The sequence below is a fragment of the Sarcophilus harrisii genome, chromosome 1 (assembly GCF_902635505.1).
Source record: "Sarcophilus harrisii chromosome 1, mSarHar1.11, whole genome shotgun sequence".
Lineage (NCBI taxonomy): Eukaryota > Metazoa > Chordata > Mammalia > Dasyuromorphia > Dasyuridae > Sarcophilus > Sarcophilus harrisii.
The window spans coordinates 67,392,158-67,409,470 of record NC_045426.1 but is presented as its reverse complement, the minus strand read 5'-3'; the positions used below and the strand labels follow the sequence as shown (position 1 = coordinate 67,409,470).

At 33.0% G+C, this 17,313-nt stretch overlaps 1 pseudogene; it reads left to right on the top strand.

The window, feature by feature from the left end:
- The window catches only part of LOC100915838, a 42,255-nt pseudogene extending 28,563 nt beyond the window's left edge, over positions 1 to 13,692 (top strand).
- The last annotated feature ends 3,621 nt before the right edge of the window (positions 13,693 to 17,313 follow it).

The window sequence follows — 17,313 nt, the reverse complement described above, 5'->3', positions numbered from 1 at the left end:
ACTGAATCACTGAGAACCAAGCCTTTCATAGTTGATCACTGTACATTCTTGCTATTATCATGTACAATGTATTTCTGATTCTGCTAGTTTTGCTCAGCATCAGTTCCTTTACATCTTTCCAAGCCTTTCTATAATCAGCTTGTCTATCATTTTAATAGAACAATAATATTGCATTCCATTCATGTACCATTATTTGTTCAGCACCTCCCCAATTGATGGGCATATATATTGGGCTACAGTACTTCTGATTTTTATTTTATTTTTGAATCCTATTTCCCTTCTTCAGAAGTATGCATGCTATTATTCGCAATACCTAGATCAAAGGGTTTTTGTAAAAGAAAAAGTATTCTAGAAAATATAAAGAAATAAAATTACAAGCATTGTCACAAAACCAGAGTATAATTTATTTAATTAATGTGGGTTTCAGCCTCACTTTTCTGAATAGGAAATCATGTATCCATTTTGACCCTATTTTGGTATGGGGAGTGAGATATAGATCTATGCCAAATTTCTGAATATATAATTTTCCAGTTTTCCCAGAATTTTTGTATTGTTGCCTGAAGCTGGAATTTGAGGATTTATTATGTATATACTAGATTGCTTTAAGCCATTATTGTGTCATGTGTATCTAATCTATTCCACTCATCCACCATTCTATTTATAGCCAGTATCAAATGGTATTGATGATTGCTGCTTTATAATATAGTTTTAGGTTTTGTACTGCTAAGTCACAATCCTTTATATTTTATTTTTCATCAATTCCCTTGACATTCTTGACCTTTTGTTTTTCCAGATGAATTTTATTATATTTTCTGGTTCTACAAAATAATTGTTGTCAGTTTGACTGATATGACACTGAACAATTAGATCAACTTAGGCATAATTGTCATTTTTATTGTATTAGCTCTGCTTACACAAGCAATTGATATTTTACAATTGTTTTGATCTGTCTTTATTTGTGTGAGAAGTATTTTATAAGTGTGTTCATAGTTTTGTGTTCTTAGGTTTGTCTTGATAGGTAAACCCCCAGGAATTTTATTTTGCCTGCAGTAATTTCAAATGAAACTCCTCCTTCTATCTCTTGCTGATAGGCTTTACCAATAATATACAGAAATGTTGATGATTTGTGTGGTTTTATTTTATATCCTGCAACTTTGCTAAAGCTGTGAATTTTGTCAAGTAGGTTTTTGAATGATTTTATAGGGTTCTCTAAGTATATCATCATATCTGCAAGGAGTGATAGTTTTATTTTCTCATTCTATTCTGATTCCTTTGGTTTCTTTTTCTTATTTCTTATTGCTAAAGCCAACATTTCTAGTATAATGTTGAATAGTGGTAATAATGGGCATCCTTATTTACCCCTGATCTTATTGAGAATGCATCTAGCTCCTCTCCCTTACAGATAATGTTTGCTCTTGTTTTTAGTTAGATGCTGCTTATTATTTTAAGGAAAGCTCTCTTTAAACCTATGCTCTCTATTGTTTATAATAGGATTGGATACTGTATATTGTCAAAAGCTTTTTCTGCATCTATCGAGATTATCACATAATTTCTGTTGATTTTGTCATTGATATGGTGGATTATGGTAATAGTTTTGATGAAATTGAACCAGTCCTGCATTCCTGGTAAAAATTCCACTTGGTCATAGTTGTATTATCCTGCTGAAAAGTTGCTGTATTCTCTGCTAATGTTTTATTTAAAATATTTGTATCAATATTCATTAGGCAGATTGGTTTGTAATTTTCTTTCTCTGTTTTGGCTCTTCGTGGCTTAGGTATAAGTGCCATATTTGTGTCAGTAAAATAATTTGGCAGTACTCCTTCTTTCCCTATTTTTCCAAATAGATTAAATAGTATTTGAATTAAATGTTCTTTAAATGTTTGGTGGAATCCATTTGTGAATCCATCTAGCCTTGAAGATTATTTTTTTTTTGGAGGGGAGTTCATTAATAACTTATTTGATTTTTTTCTAAAATGGCACTATTTAAGTAGTTCATTCCTTTTCTGTTAATCTGGAATATTTATATTTTTATAAATATCCATCCGTTTTAATTAGATTGTCAGACTTGCTGTCATAGTTTTGCTTTAATTTCTTTTTCATTGATGGTGAGTTCACTCCTTTCATTTTTGATGCTGATCCTTTCCTTTCCTTTTCTTTCTCTGATCAAATTAACCAAAGGTTTATCTATTTTTAAAATCAACTCTTAGTTTTATTTATTAGTTCAGTAGTTTTCTTAGTTTCAATCTTATTAATCTCTCCTTTGAGTTTCAGAATTTCTAATTTAGTATTTTGTTAAGGACTTTTAATTTGCTCTTTTTCTACTTTTATTTTTTATTTGCATGGTCATTTCATTGATCTCCTCTTTCTCTATTTTATTCATGTAGCTATGTGCAGATAAAAAAATTTCTCCTAAGAATTTTTGCGTCTTTATCCCATAGGTTTCAGTATGTTATCTCATTGTCATTCTCTTGAATAAAACTATGGATTGTTTCTGTGATTTGTTGTTTGAAGCATTCATTCTTTAGGAGTAGATTATTTAATTTCCAATTGTTTTTTAGTCTATATTTAGTTTAGTCTATATTTCCGTGGCACTTTATTGAATATCAATTTTTATTGTATTGTAGTCTGAAAAGGCAGCATTTACTATTTCTGCCTTTCTGTAATCGATTGTAGGTTTGTATGCCTTAAGATATGGTTAAATATGTGAAGGTGCCATACACTGCTGAGAAAAAGGTGTATTCCTTTGTAGACCTTTTCAGTTTTGTCCAGATCATATCTAGGTTTTCTAGAATCTTATTAACATCCCTAGTTTCTTTCTTATTTATTTTGTGGTTAGATTTATCTGATTCTGAGAGGGGAACATTGAGGTCCCCCACTAAAATGGTTTTGCTGTCTCTTTCTTCCTGTGACTGTCTTAAAATCTTCTCTAGAAATTTGGTTGCTCTACCACTAAATGCACAGATATTTAATAACATTTCTATTTCATTGTTTAGGTTATCTTTATTAGGATGTACTTTCATTCCTTATCTTTTTTTAATAAGATCTATTTTTACTTTTGCTTTATCTGAGATCAAAATTTCTACCCCTACTTTTTTTTTACTTCAGCTGAAGCATAATAAATTCTGTTCTATATTTTTTTACCTTTAGTCCTTATGTGTCTGTGTCAAATGTGTTTCTTGTAAACAACATATTGTAAGATTGTTTTTAATCCACTCTGCTATTCACTTCTATTTTATGAGACTTCATCCCATTCACATTCACATTCATGATAAACAGCTCCTTATTTCCCTCCATTCTATTTTCTCTCTTGTATTCACTTTTATTCTCTCTTTCTACCCTGTCCTTAGTTGATTTTTTAACCACTCCAGCTACTACTTTATTTTCTATTTTCCCTTCCCACTTTCTCTTATCTCTATTCCTAATGTTTCTGCTCTCCCTTCTATCCTGTCTTTCTCTCTTCTTCTTCCTCCTCTTTCCACTTTTTATAGGACTAAAAGAGATACTATCCCAAGGTTCCTATGCAGCTCTGAGTGCCTTTGAGTGTAGAGGATCTTTGTATTTGCAGAGGGCAGCTTTGGCTGCTTTTCTTAAGAAGAAACTTGATTTCCAAGCCTTCTTTGCTGAGTCTAATGAATATTTTAAATAACTTTGGAAAGAACAAAATCAAGGGAATAGTTCTTTGCAGCTGAGTTGGACTAGAGAAATGTTGGGGAAGATGAGTAGGTTGAAAAAACGGAAATTTATAATATTTGAAAAAATATTATGCACAATATGAGGACAAAAGTTGGAGAACAAAGAAAGACTTTGAGTCAGGTATTGAACTCATTAAACATGAGGATATCTTGGGAATATAAAAATTATAGTGACAAAGATCTAGATTGAAATTTTTAAATTTCTGAACCTCAAAGGATAAATGTTTCCTGAATGATGGCAGAGGGGTATCCTTAAGTAGTAATAGGGAGTAAAAGAATTTTTAAATCCCCCCACTATGACTACTGATTCAGAGAGAAGTAGTGAATATATAACTAGTACTACAAAGAGTAGCTGAATTTTGTGTCAAAAGGATAAAGTCATCTCTAGCAATGTTATAAGATTAAAGACTGAGAAATGAAAATAATTAAGATTTAAATAAGTTTATTAATTATTGAGCAGACAGTTTACAGAGCACAGTGGAAATACAGGGAAGATCTGAACTGGGACATTGGTAGAGTAATAGGATTGTGGGAGATTCAAGTGAGGGAGCTTGCATTTGGAAAGGAAAACAGAATGCCTATTTCAGCAGCTGTGGGCTCACAGTTAATAGGATTAAGAGAGTTTGAGGGCATATGAGTGTGCTAACCATTGTGGAATGAAATTCAGCAGATATTTTTCATATTCTAGGCAAGTGCAACTGGAGATATCTTCTAATTCCTCTGAAGTTTTAAATGTCCTATGCCTGGATTATTTTTCTTGTTCAACTCTCCATGTTGGGAGCTCTCTTACTTTTCCCAATACCTGATGCAGGCAATATTTCTTTCATACACACTTTAATTCTACTACCTGAAAATTATCTCTTTGAATTTTCTTAATGTACCTTTTAAAATGATCACATTTTACTGTGTGTGTGTATGTGTGTGTGGGGGGGGAGTGGGGTGTACATATTTTTTTTTTTTTTACTTTGTGAGAATATCACTTCTAGTCAGGGACTATGGCATTTTCTTTCATCAATTATGATAACTGAAAAACCAATAAACTAAGCATGATTTTCTCTTATTGTAAATCATTGTCCCTGCAGAGATGTGTAAAAAATAAGAGTTGGTCTTTATCCCGTCTTTCTTCCTTTTGTAAAGATCTGAAACACTGATTGTTATTTAACTAATTCTGGCCAATTGTCTTAGAAGGAAATGGGAGGTAGAAAGGTAAATTAAATGATAGAAGGAATAAACCTATATAAATATCAGAGGATTACATTGAATGAGTGGGCCTACACTTTTTAGATACTAGGAAAAGAAAAAAGAAAATAGAGTGGACTCATCATGAACTGACCTGGAGTAAAAGTGAGAGATCCTTTAAAGTCAGCTATTAAAGAAAGTTCACTCACACTTTAAGGGATACAGTGGGAAACAATAGAAAATTTAAATAGCATTCTGGACCAAGAAACATTAAAATTTATAATATAAATTCTCATTGCAATACTTTTACAATCTAAGTGTCAAAACATGTGCATCACTTTTTTGAAAGGTGAACTGTGCATCCAGGAGCAAAACAATAAAACAAAACAAAGAAAAAAATACAAAAAACAAACCAACACCAAAGGACAGAAACTGGCAAGGAATGCCTTCTGAGTGATAAACAAAATATCAGTAAAAGGGAATCATATGAAAACAGATACATAAGGACAAGAGAATTCAGAAGAACAGGAGGCAAAAGAGGAGTTGCCTTCTCTCCCTAGATCAAGGAAAGTGTGGGAAAAGGTCCCATGCTAGAGGTATTGTTTACCCAGCTGAGATAATGGGTATAAACCTCTGAGACAATGAAGCAGCCATTGACTCCAGCAAGGCATCCAAAACTGCTGCCTGTGTTCCTACTGCTACAGATGAGACTTCTGCCTATGAGAATTCACTATCCCAATTTCTATAGCTGTAAACCTAATGGGACTTCACAGTGCTCTGATAGAAGCCAACTTCACCAAGATATCACTTATCTATCTCCCTGTCAATGTCATTTTTCACAAGCTTTCAGAGAAAATAGTCTTGTATTAATAATCGAAATCTCACAGTTACTCATTGAAAAAGATGATAGCTAATGCCTTTGACAGACTCCTCAATTTGCATGAAATATTGATTCAGAATACTAAAAAACATGGTATACATTGAGCCTGAAGCATTTACAAACCTTTTTTTGGTTAAAATATCTGAGTATCTGTAATACAGGCATACAAAAACTCCCAAGTTTTTTTTTTTTTTTTTTTTTTTTTTTTTTAATAGCCTTTTATTTACAGGATATATACATGGGTAACTTTACAGCATTAACAATTGCCAAACCTCTTGTTCCAATTTTCCTCTTACCCCCACCCCCTAAATGGCAGGATGACCAATAGATGTTAAATATATTAAAATATAACTTAGATACATAATAAGTATACATGACCAAAACATTATTTTGCTGCAAAAGAATCAGACTCTGAATTATTTACAAATTAGCTTGTGAAGAATCAAAAATGCAGGTGTGCATAAATATAGGTTGGGAATTCAATGTAATGGTTTTAGTCATCTCCCAGAGTTCTTTTTCTGGGTATAGCTAGTTCAGTTCATTACTAGCTCCATTAGAAATGATTTGGTTGATCTCGTTGCTGAGGATGGCCTGATCCATCAGAACTGGTCATCATCTAGTATTGTTGTTGAAGTATATAATGATCTCCTGGTCCTGCTCATTTCACTCACATCAGTTCAAGTCTCTCAGGCCTTTCTGAAATCATCCTGTTGGTCATTTCTTACAGAACAGTAATATTCCATAATTTTCATATACCACAATTTATTCAGCCATTCTCAACTGATGGACATCCATTCAGTTTCCAGTTTCTCCATCAAAAGGGCTGCCACAAACATTCGTGCACATACAGGTCCCTTTTCCTTTTTATAATCTCTTTGGGATATAATCCCAGTAGTAACACTGCTGGATCAAAGGGTATGCACAGTTTGATAACTTTTACATAGTTCAAACTACTCTCCAAAATGGTTGGATTCGTTCAAACTCCACCAACAATGAATCAATGTTCCAGTTTTCCCACATCCCTCCAACAATCATCATTATTTTTTCCTGTCATCTAGCCAATCTGACAGGTGTGTAGTGGTATCTTAGAGTTGTCTTAATTTGCATTTCTCTGATTAATAATGACTTGGACATCTTTCATATGACTAGAAATAGTTTCAATTTCTTCATCGAGAATGTCTGTTCATACTTGACCATTTTTCAATTGGAGAATGGCTTGATTTTTATAAATTAGAGTTAATTCTTATATATTTTGGAAATGAGTTTATCAGAACCTTTGACTGTAAAATATTTTCCCAGTTTATTCTTCCCTTCTAATCTTGTCTGCATTCGTTTTGTTTGTACAAAACTTTTCAGTTTGGTATAATCGAAATTTTCTATTTTGTGATCAGTATGATCTCTAGTTCTGCTTTTGTCCTAAAGACCTTCCCCTTCCGGTCTGAGAGGTAACTATCCTATGTTCCTCTAATTTATTAATAATTTCATTCTTTATGCCTGGTCATGAACCCATTTTGACCTTATCTTGGTGTAGGCGTTAATTTGGATCAATGCCTAGTTTCTGCCATATTAGTTTCCAATTTTCTCAGCAATTTTTATCAAACGTAAGTTCTTATCCCAAAGCTGGGATCTTTGGTTTGTCAAAGACTAGGTTGCTATATTTGTTGACTGTTTTATCCCTTGAACCCAATCTATTCCACTGATCAATTAATCATTCCTTACAAATACCAAATAGTTTTGGTAACTGCTTTTCTATAATATAATTTTAGATCTGGTACAGCTAAGCCACCATCATTTGATTTTTTCATTAATTCCCTTGAAATTCTTGACCTTTTTTTCCATATGAACTTTGTTGTTATTTTTCTAGGTCATTAAAAATAGTTTTTGGAGTCTGATTGGTATAGCGCTTAAATAAATAGATTAGTTTAGGTAATATTGTCATCTTTATTATATTTGCTCGTCCTATCCAAACATTTAATATTTTTCCAATTGGTTAGATCAGACTTAATTTATGTGAAAAGTGGTCTGTAATTTCTCATAAAGTTTCTGATTTTCCCTTGCAGATAGATTCCTAAATATTTTATATTATCAGTAGTTACTTTAAAGGAATTTCTTGTAACTCTGACTGTTGGATTTTGTTGGTGATATAAAGAATGCTGATGACTTATGTGGGTTTATTTTATAACCAGCAACTTTGCTAAAGTTGTGGATTATTTTAATAACTTTTTAGCAGAATCTCTGATTCTCTAATAACATGCATCGGCAAGAGTGATAATTTGGCTTCCCATTGCCTATTCTTATTCCTTTAATCTCTTTCTCAGCCTTATTGCTAGCTAGGTTTCTAATACAATATTAAATAGTAACGGTGATAGTGGCAACCTTGTTTCACTCCAGATCTTATTGGGAATGGTTGCGTTTGTCTCCATTACATATGATGCTTACTGATGGTTTTAAATAGATGCTGTATTATTTTAGGAAAAGTCCATTTATTCCTATACTCTCCAAGTGTTTTATAGGAATGGATGTTGGATTTTATCAAATGCTTTTCTGCATCTATTGAGATGATCATAGGTTTTGTTAATTTGGTTATTAATGGCCAATTATATTGATAGTTTTCCTAATATTGAACCAGCCCTGCATTCCTGGTATAAATCCTACTTGATCATAGTGTATTATCTTGGAGATGATTTTTCTGTAGTCTTTTGCTAATATCTTATTTAAGATTTTAGCATCAATATTCATTAGGGAGATTGGTCTATAATTTTCTTTCTCTGTTTTCAGCCTACCTGGTTTAGGTATCAGTACCATGTCTGTGTCATAGAAGTTATTTGGTAGGACTCCTTCATTCCCTATTTTATCAAATAATTTATATGATTGGGGCCAATTGTTCTTTAAATGTTTGGTAAAATTCACATGTAAATCCATCTGGTCCTGGGGATTTTTTCTTAGGGAGTTGTTTAATTGCCTGTTCTATTTCTTTTTCTGAGATGGGACTATTCAAGCAATTTACTTCTTCCTCTGTTAGTCTGGGAAGTCTGTATTTTTGGAGGTAGTCATCCATTTCACTTAGGTTATCAAATTTATTGGCATAAAGTTGACAAAATATCCTTATTATTTCTCTAATTTCCTCTTCATTGTGGAAAGTTCTCCCTTTTCATTTTTAAGATACTAATTTCATTTTCCTCCTCCTTTTCTAATCAGATTTACCAAAGGTTATCTATTTTATTGGCTTTCTCATAGAACCAACTCTTAGTTTTATTAATTAGTTCAATAGTTTTTACTTTCAATATTTTTAATTTCTCCTTTTAATTTTAGAATTTCCAATTTAGTATTTGATTGGGGTTTTAATTTGGTCTTTTTTAGTTTTTTTAGTTGCAAGGCCAATTCATTAATCTTTTCTTTTCTGTTTTATTCAAGTAAGCCCTAAGGATATAAAATTCCCTCTTATTAATGTTTCTGCATCCCACAAATTTTTATGATGTCTCATCATTGTCATTATCTTGAGTGAAATTATTAATTGTATCTATAATTTGCTGCTTCACCAATCATTCTTTAAGATGAGATTGTTTAGTTTCCAATTACTTTTGGTCTCTTTCCCTAACTTTTTGTTGAATGTAGTTTTTATTGCATCATGATCTGAAAAGAAAGCATTTACTATTTCTGCTTTCTTGCATTTAATTTAGGTCTTTATGTCCTAATTATGGTCAATTTTTGAATAGGTTCCATGAACTGCTGAGAAGAAAGTATATTCCCTTCTATCTCCATTCAATTTTCTCCAAAGATCCAACATACCTAATTTTTCTAATATTCTATTTACTTTTTAATTTCTTTCTTATTTGTTTTGTGGTTTGATTTGTTCAATTCTGAGAGTGCAAGGTTGAGATCTCCCTACTATTACAGTTTTGTTTCATTTCTTCTTGAACTCTCTTAACTTCTCCTTTAGGAAGTTGGAATGCCATACCACTTGGTGCATATATGTTTAATATTGTTATTGCTTCGTTGTTTATGCTCCCTTTAGCAGGATGTAGTTACCTTCCTTATCTCTTTTAATTAGATCAATTTTACTTTTGCTTGATCTGAGATAAGGATGGCTTCCCCACTTTTTTGACTTCACCTGAGCATAATAGATTTTGCTCCAGCCTTTACTTTTACTCTATATGTATCCCCTGCTTTAAATGTGTTTTTGTAAACAACATATTGTAGGGTTCTGACTTTTGATCCAGTCTGCTATCTGTCTCTCTTTATGGGGTTATCCATTAATTTCGTTGAATTACAATCTGTATTTCCTGCCATCCTAATAACCCCAGATTGTGGTACTTATTCTTGCTCCCAACCCTTTCTTTAACTTTACCCTCTTATCACGTCATCCTTTATAATCCCTCCCCCCCTTTGGTCTTTCCCCTTCCTTCCCTATTACTCTTTTTCTTTTTCCTCTCCCCTCCTTTTTAATGAGGCGAGAAATTTTCTCAAAACAAATGTCAATTATTTTTCTTTGAGCCAACTCTGATAAGAGTAAATTCACACAATGTTCCTCCCCTCTCTAATTCCCTCAGATATAATGGTTTCCTTAGCCTCTTTGGGATGTGGTTTCTTTTTATCCCTCCTTCCCACCTTGTTCTGCCATCATCCCTTTTCCATATCACTTCCCTTTTTATGTTAATATCAGTAAATCAAATTATCATGTATTCTTTTGTATATCCACAACAGAAATACAATTCTCAAGAGTTATTTTTACCTTTTCTGCATCTCTTGAGTTCTATTCTTGGAGATCAAATTTTTGTTTAGTTCTGGTTTTCTTAGAAACAAATGGAATTCATTTGTTTCATTAAATGTCCATCTTCTTCCCTGGAAGAAAATGCTCAGCTAGCTGGGTAGTTTATTCTTGGCTGCATCTCAGTTCTTGTGCCTTTCGGAAATATATTCCAGGCCCTTCTTTCCTTTAATGTAGAGGCAGCCAGATCTTGGGTGATCCATTGTGGCACCTCGGTATTTAAAATGGTTTTTGGCTGTTGTAAAATTTTTTCCTTAATATTATAGTTCTGAAATTTTGCCACATTCCTTGGGGTTTTATTTTAGGGTTTTCTTCAGAAGGTGTTCGATGAATTCTTTCAATGCCTATTTTACCTTCTGATTCTATTACATCTGGCAGTTCTTCTTTGATGATTTCTTGTAAAATAGTATCTAGGCTCTTTTTTCATCATAGTTTTCAGAAAGTCCAATAATCCTCAGATTATCTCCTAGATCTATTTTCCAAGTCTGTGTTTTGCAAGTAGAAAATTCGTGGTTTTTCCAGTTTGTCATTTTTTGTTTTGTTTTGACTGATTCTTGCTGTCTCAGTGAATCATTAGTTTCAATTTGTTCAGTTCTAATTTTAAAGAATTATTTTCTTCAATAGCTTTTTACTTCTTTTCTGTATATGTCCAATTGAGTTTTGAATGTTTTTTTTTTGGTCTGTGGAATTTTTTTCCATTTCACTAATTTTTTTTTTAGTGAATTATTTTCTTTTTCCAATTCACAGATCCTACTTTCTTGCGTGTTCTTTGTCTTTTCCAATTCACGGATCCTACTTTCTTGTGAGTTCTTTGTCTTTTCCAATTCACAAATCCTACTTTCTAGTGAATTCTTTATTTTTTCCAATTCACAATTCTTACTTTTCTGAGATTTTTTATTTTTCCAATTCACCAATTTTGTTTCCCTGCCTTCTGGAATTTTTAACTTTTCAATTGATTTTCAGGAAGTTGTTGCTCTTTGTAAGGCTTTCTTTCCTTTTCCCCATTTATCTTCTAACCTCTTTTGAGACTTTTAATGGTCCTCTTCTATGAGGAGCATTATGTAAAGGATGACAGTCTGATGCATTTTTGTTGTTTGAGGGTCTCTTCAGGTTTGCTGACCTGCTCTTTTTCTGCATAGAAGCTGTCGATTGTTCTTTTCATCTTTTTATTCATTTTAAAGCCTTTAGGGTAGGTCCCTAGGCAAGGGGTTACCAGCTTCCTCTGCAGAGCAGGGAAAGATGTAAACCGATTTCGGCTCGAGTATGGGAGTGCTCTGGGTGAGAGTTTTCCCTTCCCCCAACAGGAAGTGGATTCAGCACTGGCCGAGCTATCAAACTGCTTAGTAGGGCTGAGTGGATTATCGATTGCCCTGGGCTAGAGACTAAGTGGTGAAAGTGTCACCACCCCAGGCTGGAGCCTCTTGTGGGACTGTGAGTATTAGCAGCTGACCGCAGAACGCAGACCGCCACCAACTCTGCCCAGGGTCTCTGCCTGATGCAAATCGGCCCTGGAAAAGCTCCTATGGCCCCAAGCGAGCTCCCACTGTGCAGATTGAGGCTAACCCGGCCGTCCTCCTGCTGTGCAGGATCACAACTGCCCCAAGGAAAAGCCCGTACTGCGGGTTGGGGCTGTGAGCCTGTGCTGAGATCTGTGCCTTCACCCTCGGTTTGAAACTCTCCTTGGAACCTAATTTCTCTCCCTGTCTGCGCCGATCTCCCCCCTGGCCCCGGAACCAACCTTTTTTGGCGAGACTGAGTTTTTCGGCCGGTGAGTTGTTCTACTTCTTATCTTTACGAATTGTAGCAGTCAAGACTATTTTTGAGGCTCGATATAATATTGATAAAGAGGGTAAGAGAACAGCTTAGAAAGTCGCGTGTGTCTTCTCCGCCATCTTGGCTCCGCCCCAACTCCCAAGTTTTTACAAAGATTTTCTTAGCTGAATTTAATATTATTTTGAAAATTTGTGATAATATGCACAAAACCATCATCCTAGAACATGCTTTTCAAGGGAGGAATAATTGCCCAACACTCAACTTTCATGGATTTGAAGAAATACAAAGCCATGTGTTCAATGGAACAACACTGATCTCATTGGACTTAAAGGAGAATAAGATCAGAGGAAAATGCACAATGATGTCTTGAGAGGGACTGCATGACCCAAAATTTTGGGAGGAACTATCCTGCTATAGGGTGATGTTCACATGTTAATTGCTGGATTAGCACATTCCATAAAGTAATTATCATCTGGTCAAAAAAGAAGTGTCAAAATGTCAACATTCCATGTGAAAACACAAGGAAACCAAATGAAACATTCTATTCTGCCATTTTTGTGAAGAGTGAACTAAGTATCTGGCCTTATGACTATGACTTCTGCTCATCTAAAATATTTTGATGTGCTCTTAAACCAAATGACTTGAATCCTTGTAAAGATATGATGAGTTATGACTTCCTTTGAGTCTTGATATCACTCATAAATCTAGCAATCATGGGAAAAATTCACTGCTGCTGATCAGTTATTATAAAATGACAATACCCTGATTTCTCATGTGCAATCTCTCTTTTGCATTTGTTTACATGGGGCCCTATAGGCTGATTATTGCTTCAGTTCATTTTAAAACCAAAGATCAATATCATAACTATGCCATAGTTTGGCAGACAGAAAGTGATTGTAGTGCTGCTTGTATTTTTCACTGTATTTGGAAGTGGACTTTTTATTCACACTACACACTCACTATAATTACTCTAGAAAGATGGCACACTATTTCACATACCATGTTGCTAGATCAAAAGCTACAAGTGAAATGTGTCTTATGCTTGATTATGCTTGGAGGCTGGCTATTTCCCACAATATTTGCAGTGTTGTCTCTTGTGCTTATTAGCAATTTATAAAGATCAGAATATGTCACTTTTTGGGTCTTTAGACCACTCTCTCCCAAGCATATATACTGATCATTTTTGCAATCAACAAAACTGCTTTCATGATAATTTGTTTCTTACATAAAAAAATATTACTTTCAAGACCAAAATCTGGATGTTTTAGGATCAAAGAAGGTTGTAAATATTGCCAAAAATGACAATACTAATATTCAATGATTTTAGCTGCATGATACTTATCTTATATTTTGTCATATCATCTACATTGAATGGAGAATTTTTCAGCTTATATTTTTAATGATTAAAAATAGTTCCCATGGAGAAAACAAGGATCCTCAAAACATATTGAAGTTGTCCATTCTCAAATTCCAGTATAACACAGTCCTGGAAGATACTGCAAATGATGTTAAGTATAATGCAACTATAGAAGTATTGGATTATAACTATATTGATAGTACTGAAATTAACATATGCTTCTACCAAAAAAAAAAAAAAAAAAAGAGATGGACTCATGACCACTTCAGAGACTGGTAAGAAGACCAAGAGAATGATTCTCATCTATGTGTAATAAGTTCATTATGAAGACAGATTATATTGTTTTTATCCTAACAGTGTCTGGCACATATTTAGTTCTTGATCAAATTATAGATGTATTGATACCCATAGTTCCTTGGGACATTTCTTTGGTTTTATATCTAGTCTCTTATTAAGAAGAATCTGATCTTTAAGCCTTACATTCTTAGATGTGAATTTTATAGAATTTCATGGGACTCACATTAAATTATTACATAATGAAATTTTGTTAGATAACAAATATATTCATTTAGAAACTTCCAATATAATGGTTTAAAAAATATTGATCTCAAAGTCCAAATACCTTTTAATATGGAATTGAAGTATCACAATTTATTTATTCACAATATATGTTTCATTCTTTGGCAGAAAAAAAAAAAAGTTTCCCAGCTTTTGCATGTAAGGCAGGGAAAGTTACTGGAAATCTCATGAAAAGAAATATCAGTTATACTGCATCATTTAAAGTACTTCACACATTTTATTTTCACAAGATTAGTTGCATTTTAATTATTTATGATAATATTTCAAAGCAATAGAGGGAATTTTTCATACTAAATTTTTGTCAGGAATGAAGCCATCATCATGTGACCTCCACCAGAACATGTGACCATCAAATCTTTGAGATTTGATCAAATTGCTATGATTTTCCTGAGAATTCTTGAGATTCTAAAACAAAATAAAAAAATTGTTAGGCTATACTGTTTGTAAAATTTTCAAATTATGCTACTCTAAAATTGTGCCAAGAAACCCATATGAAATATGTACTCCAAGTTGAAGATTAATTCCACAGACTAGTTTGTATGAAGTCTAGACAAATTCTCCTCTTAATATTTTGAAGAAATTCCAAGAGGATTACAAATGTCTTCTTTGCATTCACTGCAGTTTTCTGCTGTCTCTTCTAAATGCATCATTGTTTTGCAAATGGGCATCCATCTGGTACAATGCAGGGAACTCAATCCTTTCCTCCTTAGTCTCTCATTTTTTCACATTAGAAAAATCTAGGAGAGGAAATTAGGTCTTGTGCTATGCTTTTGATTTATTACAGAAAGGAATACAGCTTACCCAGAGAAAAGAACAATTTAAATTTAATATCCTTCAATTACCACACATACATATGTTGAACCTGTAGATAAAATAAAAAAGGATGACTTGAAGTGGTTAAGCTATAAAAGGAAAACAGAAACATAACTCCACTTCTAATGGTATTATTCTAGAATTTGTTATGCAGAAGTAAGGCATGGTTTATAATAAATTATTTTCTTTAAAAAATTGGCAATTTTAGGACTCTGTGTCACAGAATTATTTGCATATGCCCACCTATAATCTGATCCTTCTTATACTATACATACATAGTGACATGTTTATTATTATCAAACAAAAGGTCTATTATGATTTTTAAAATCCTGTTAGTGGTTCAACAAATTGGCATAAATTCTTGCCACTTTTTTTTTCCTGTAATCAACCCTTTGAAGCTACAATATTGACTTCCCACTGTTAGTGCTAATATATTTTGCATTAGTGTTGCTTCAGGAAATTCTGATTCATAGAGTCAAGTTTTTTTTTTTTTTTTTTCCTAAAGTATGTTGTCAGCTGGTATTTGTCTTATATCGCACATTTATTTATTACTTTGGAGTTAGAATGTGATTTTTATTGGAGATTCAGTGAATAAATGTGTGGCATTGGTAAAAAAATGGCATATGGCTGGCACTGAAGCAGAGAATGTTTGCAATTAGAGCCCTCAAACAACTAAAAGGAAATAGCTTTCTTTATATCATGTCTCAGCAACATGGGCTCCTCTGACATATTTCTTTCCTACTTAGTCATCTTAAGAAATAACTTTAATATCTTCAAGCGAATTGGGTAGCATTTGCATATAACTCAATGTTAAGTACAATTTCAGATCAAATCATGGTAGCGGAAAGCCATTCTTAAAAGGCTCTTTCTGGTACAAAAAATATGATGTGATAATATAGCCCATAATAACAAAAATCTTAATAAATATTAAGGTCTTAAGGTCAAATATTTTCACTAAGATTTCAGAAAAGTATAAGGTGACTTGATTCTGTAATTGAATTTGCTTTTTATATATAACAGTATAATAATGTAGATACACTAGAGAGGAATTACTTTTTCCAGCCAACTATATGTTTTCTAAGAGACAATGTTTGACCTATAAAGTATACAACATCATGTTACAGTCTTGTCAGAAAGATGATTTCTACACTATTTACTTAGTCCCTGCAACTATGCCTGAATCTCTTGAAGTCATGGTGATAGTAGTGAATATGGTAGATGGAATATTTTCCCATTTATTTCAAGATCTATTCAAAAATGTTTAATCTGTAGAAGCAGCTGAGCTCCTTGTCACTAAAGAACAAAATGAGTTCCTTAGACAACATATAAATATTAAAAGCAAAATAAATTTTGATTTATAGAAATATTTGTATACATACACATACAAGTAGATACATGAATATATTGTGGATATATGTATGTATATAATATATAGAATATGCATAAATATAATAATTATATAAATTAGAGTGAAATAAAACATATTTTTGAAAAGAAGGAAATAAGCAATTATTAAACACCTACTATGTGCTGAGTACTATCCTTAGTACTTTATAAATAAATCACATTTGATTTTTGCAAAACCATGGGGAAAAAGTGTCAGGTGACATTGTTGTCTATATTTTATGGTTGCCAAACTGAAGAAGACAGAATTAATTAACTTAACCATACTATATACTTAGTAAATGTTTGAGTTCACAATAGATTTCAGGTCTTTCTGACTCCAAGCCAAGTGATCAATTCACTTTATTTGGAGACAGAAGGACAGTTCTTTTGGCCAGAATGGGACAAGTAAGTTTTAAACTGTTTTTACTTTATTTTATTGTCTTGCATGTTATTTTCTTGAGCATCCGCAAGATCAGACAGGATTGAAGGTGAACACAAGAGACATTTATTTCATCTCCTCTTTTTTAAAAATTTTATTCCAAAATTATTTCCAACTCAAACAAAATTAAGGTAGAAGAGTAGGGTTCATAGATTATCTTTCATATATCTTTTTGTGGGTTTTCTTTAATATAATTGCCTGAAAATAAGTTTGAAGCTTCAGAATCACATAACAGAATAAAAATTATAATGGAAGGAATTTTTAACACTATTGTTGGGACAATCTATAAATCAGTCCAAAAAAAAAGTGCTGACTGTGTACTGAGCATTGTGTTACATATAAAAAATAAATTCAAGCACACACATGGAGAAGGAGAAGGAAGAGGCAGAGAAGAAAGAAGAGGAGGAGAAGGAGAGAGAGAGAGAGAGAGAGAGAGAGAGAGAGAGA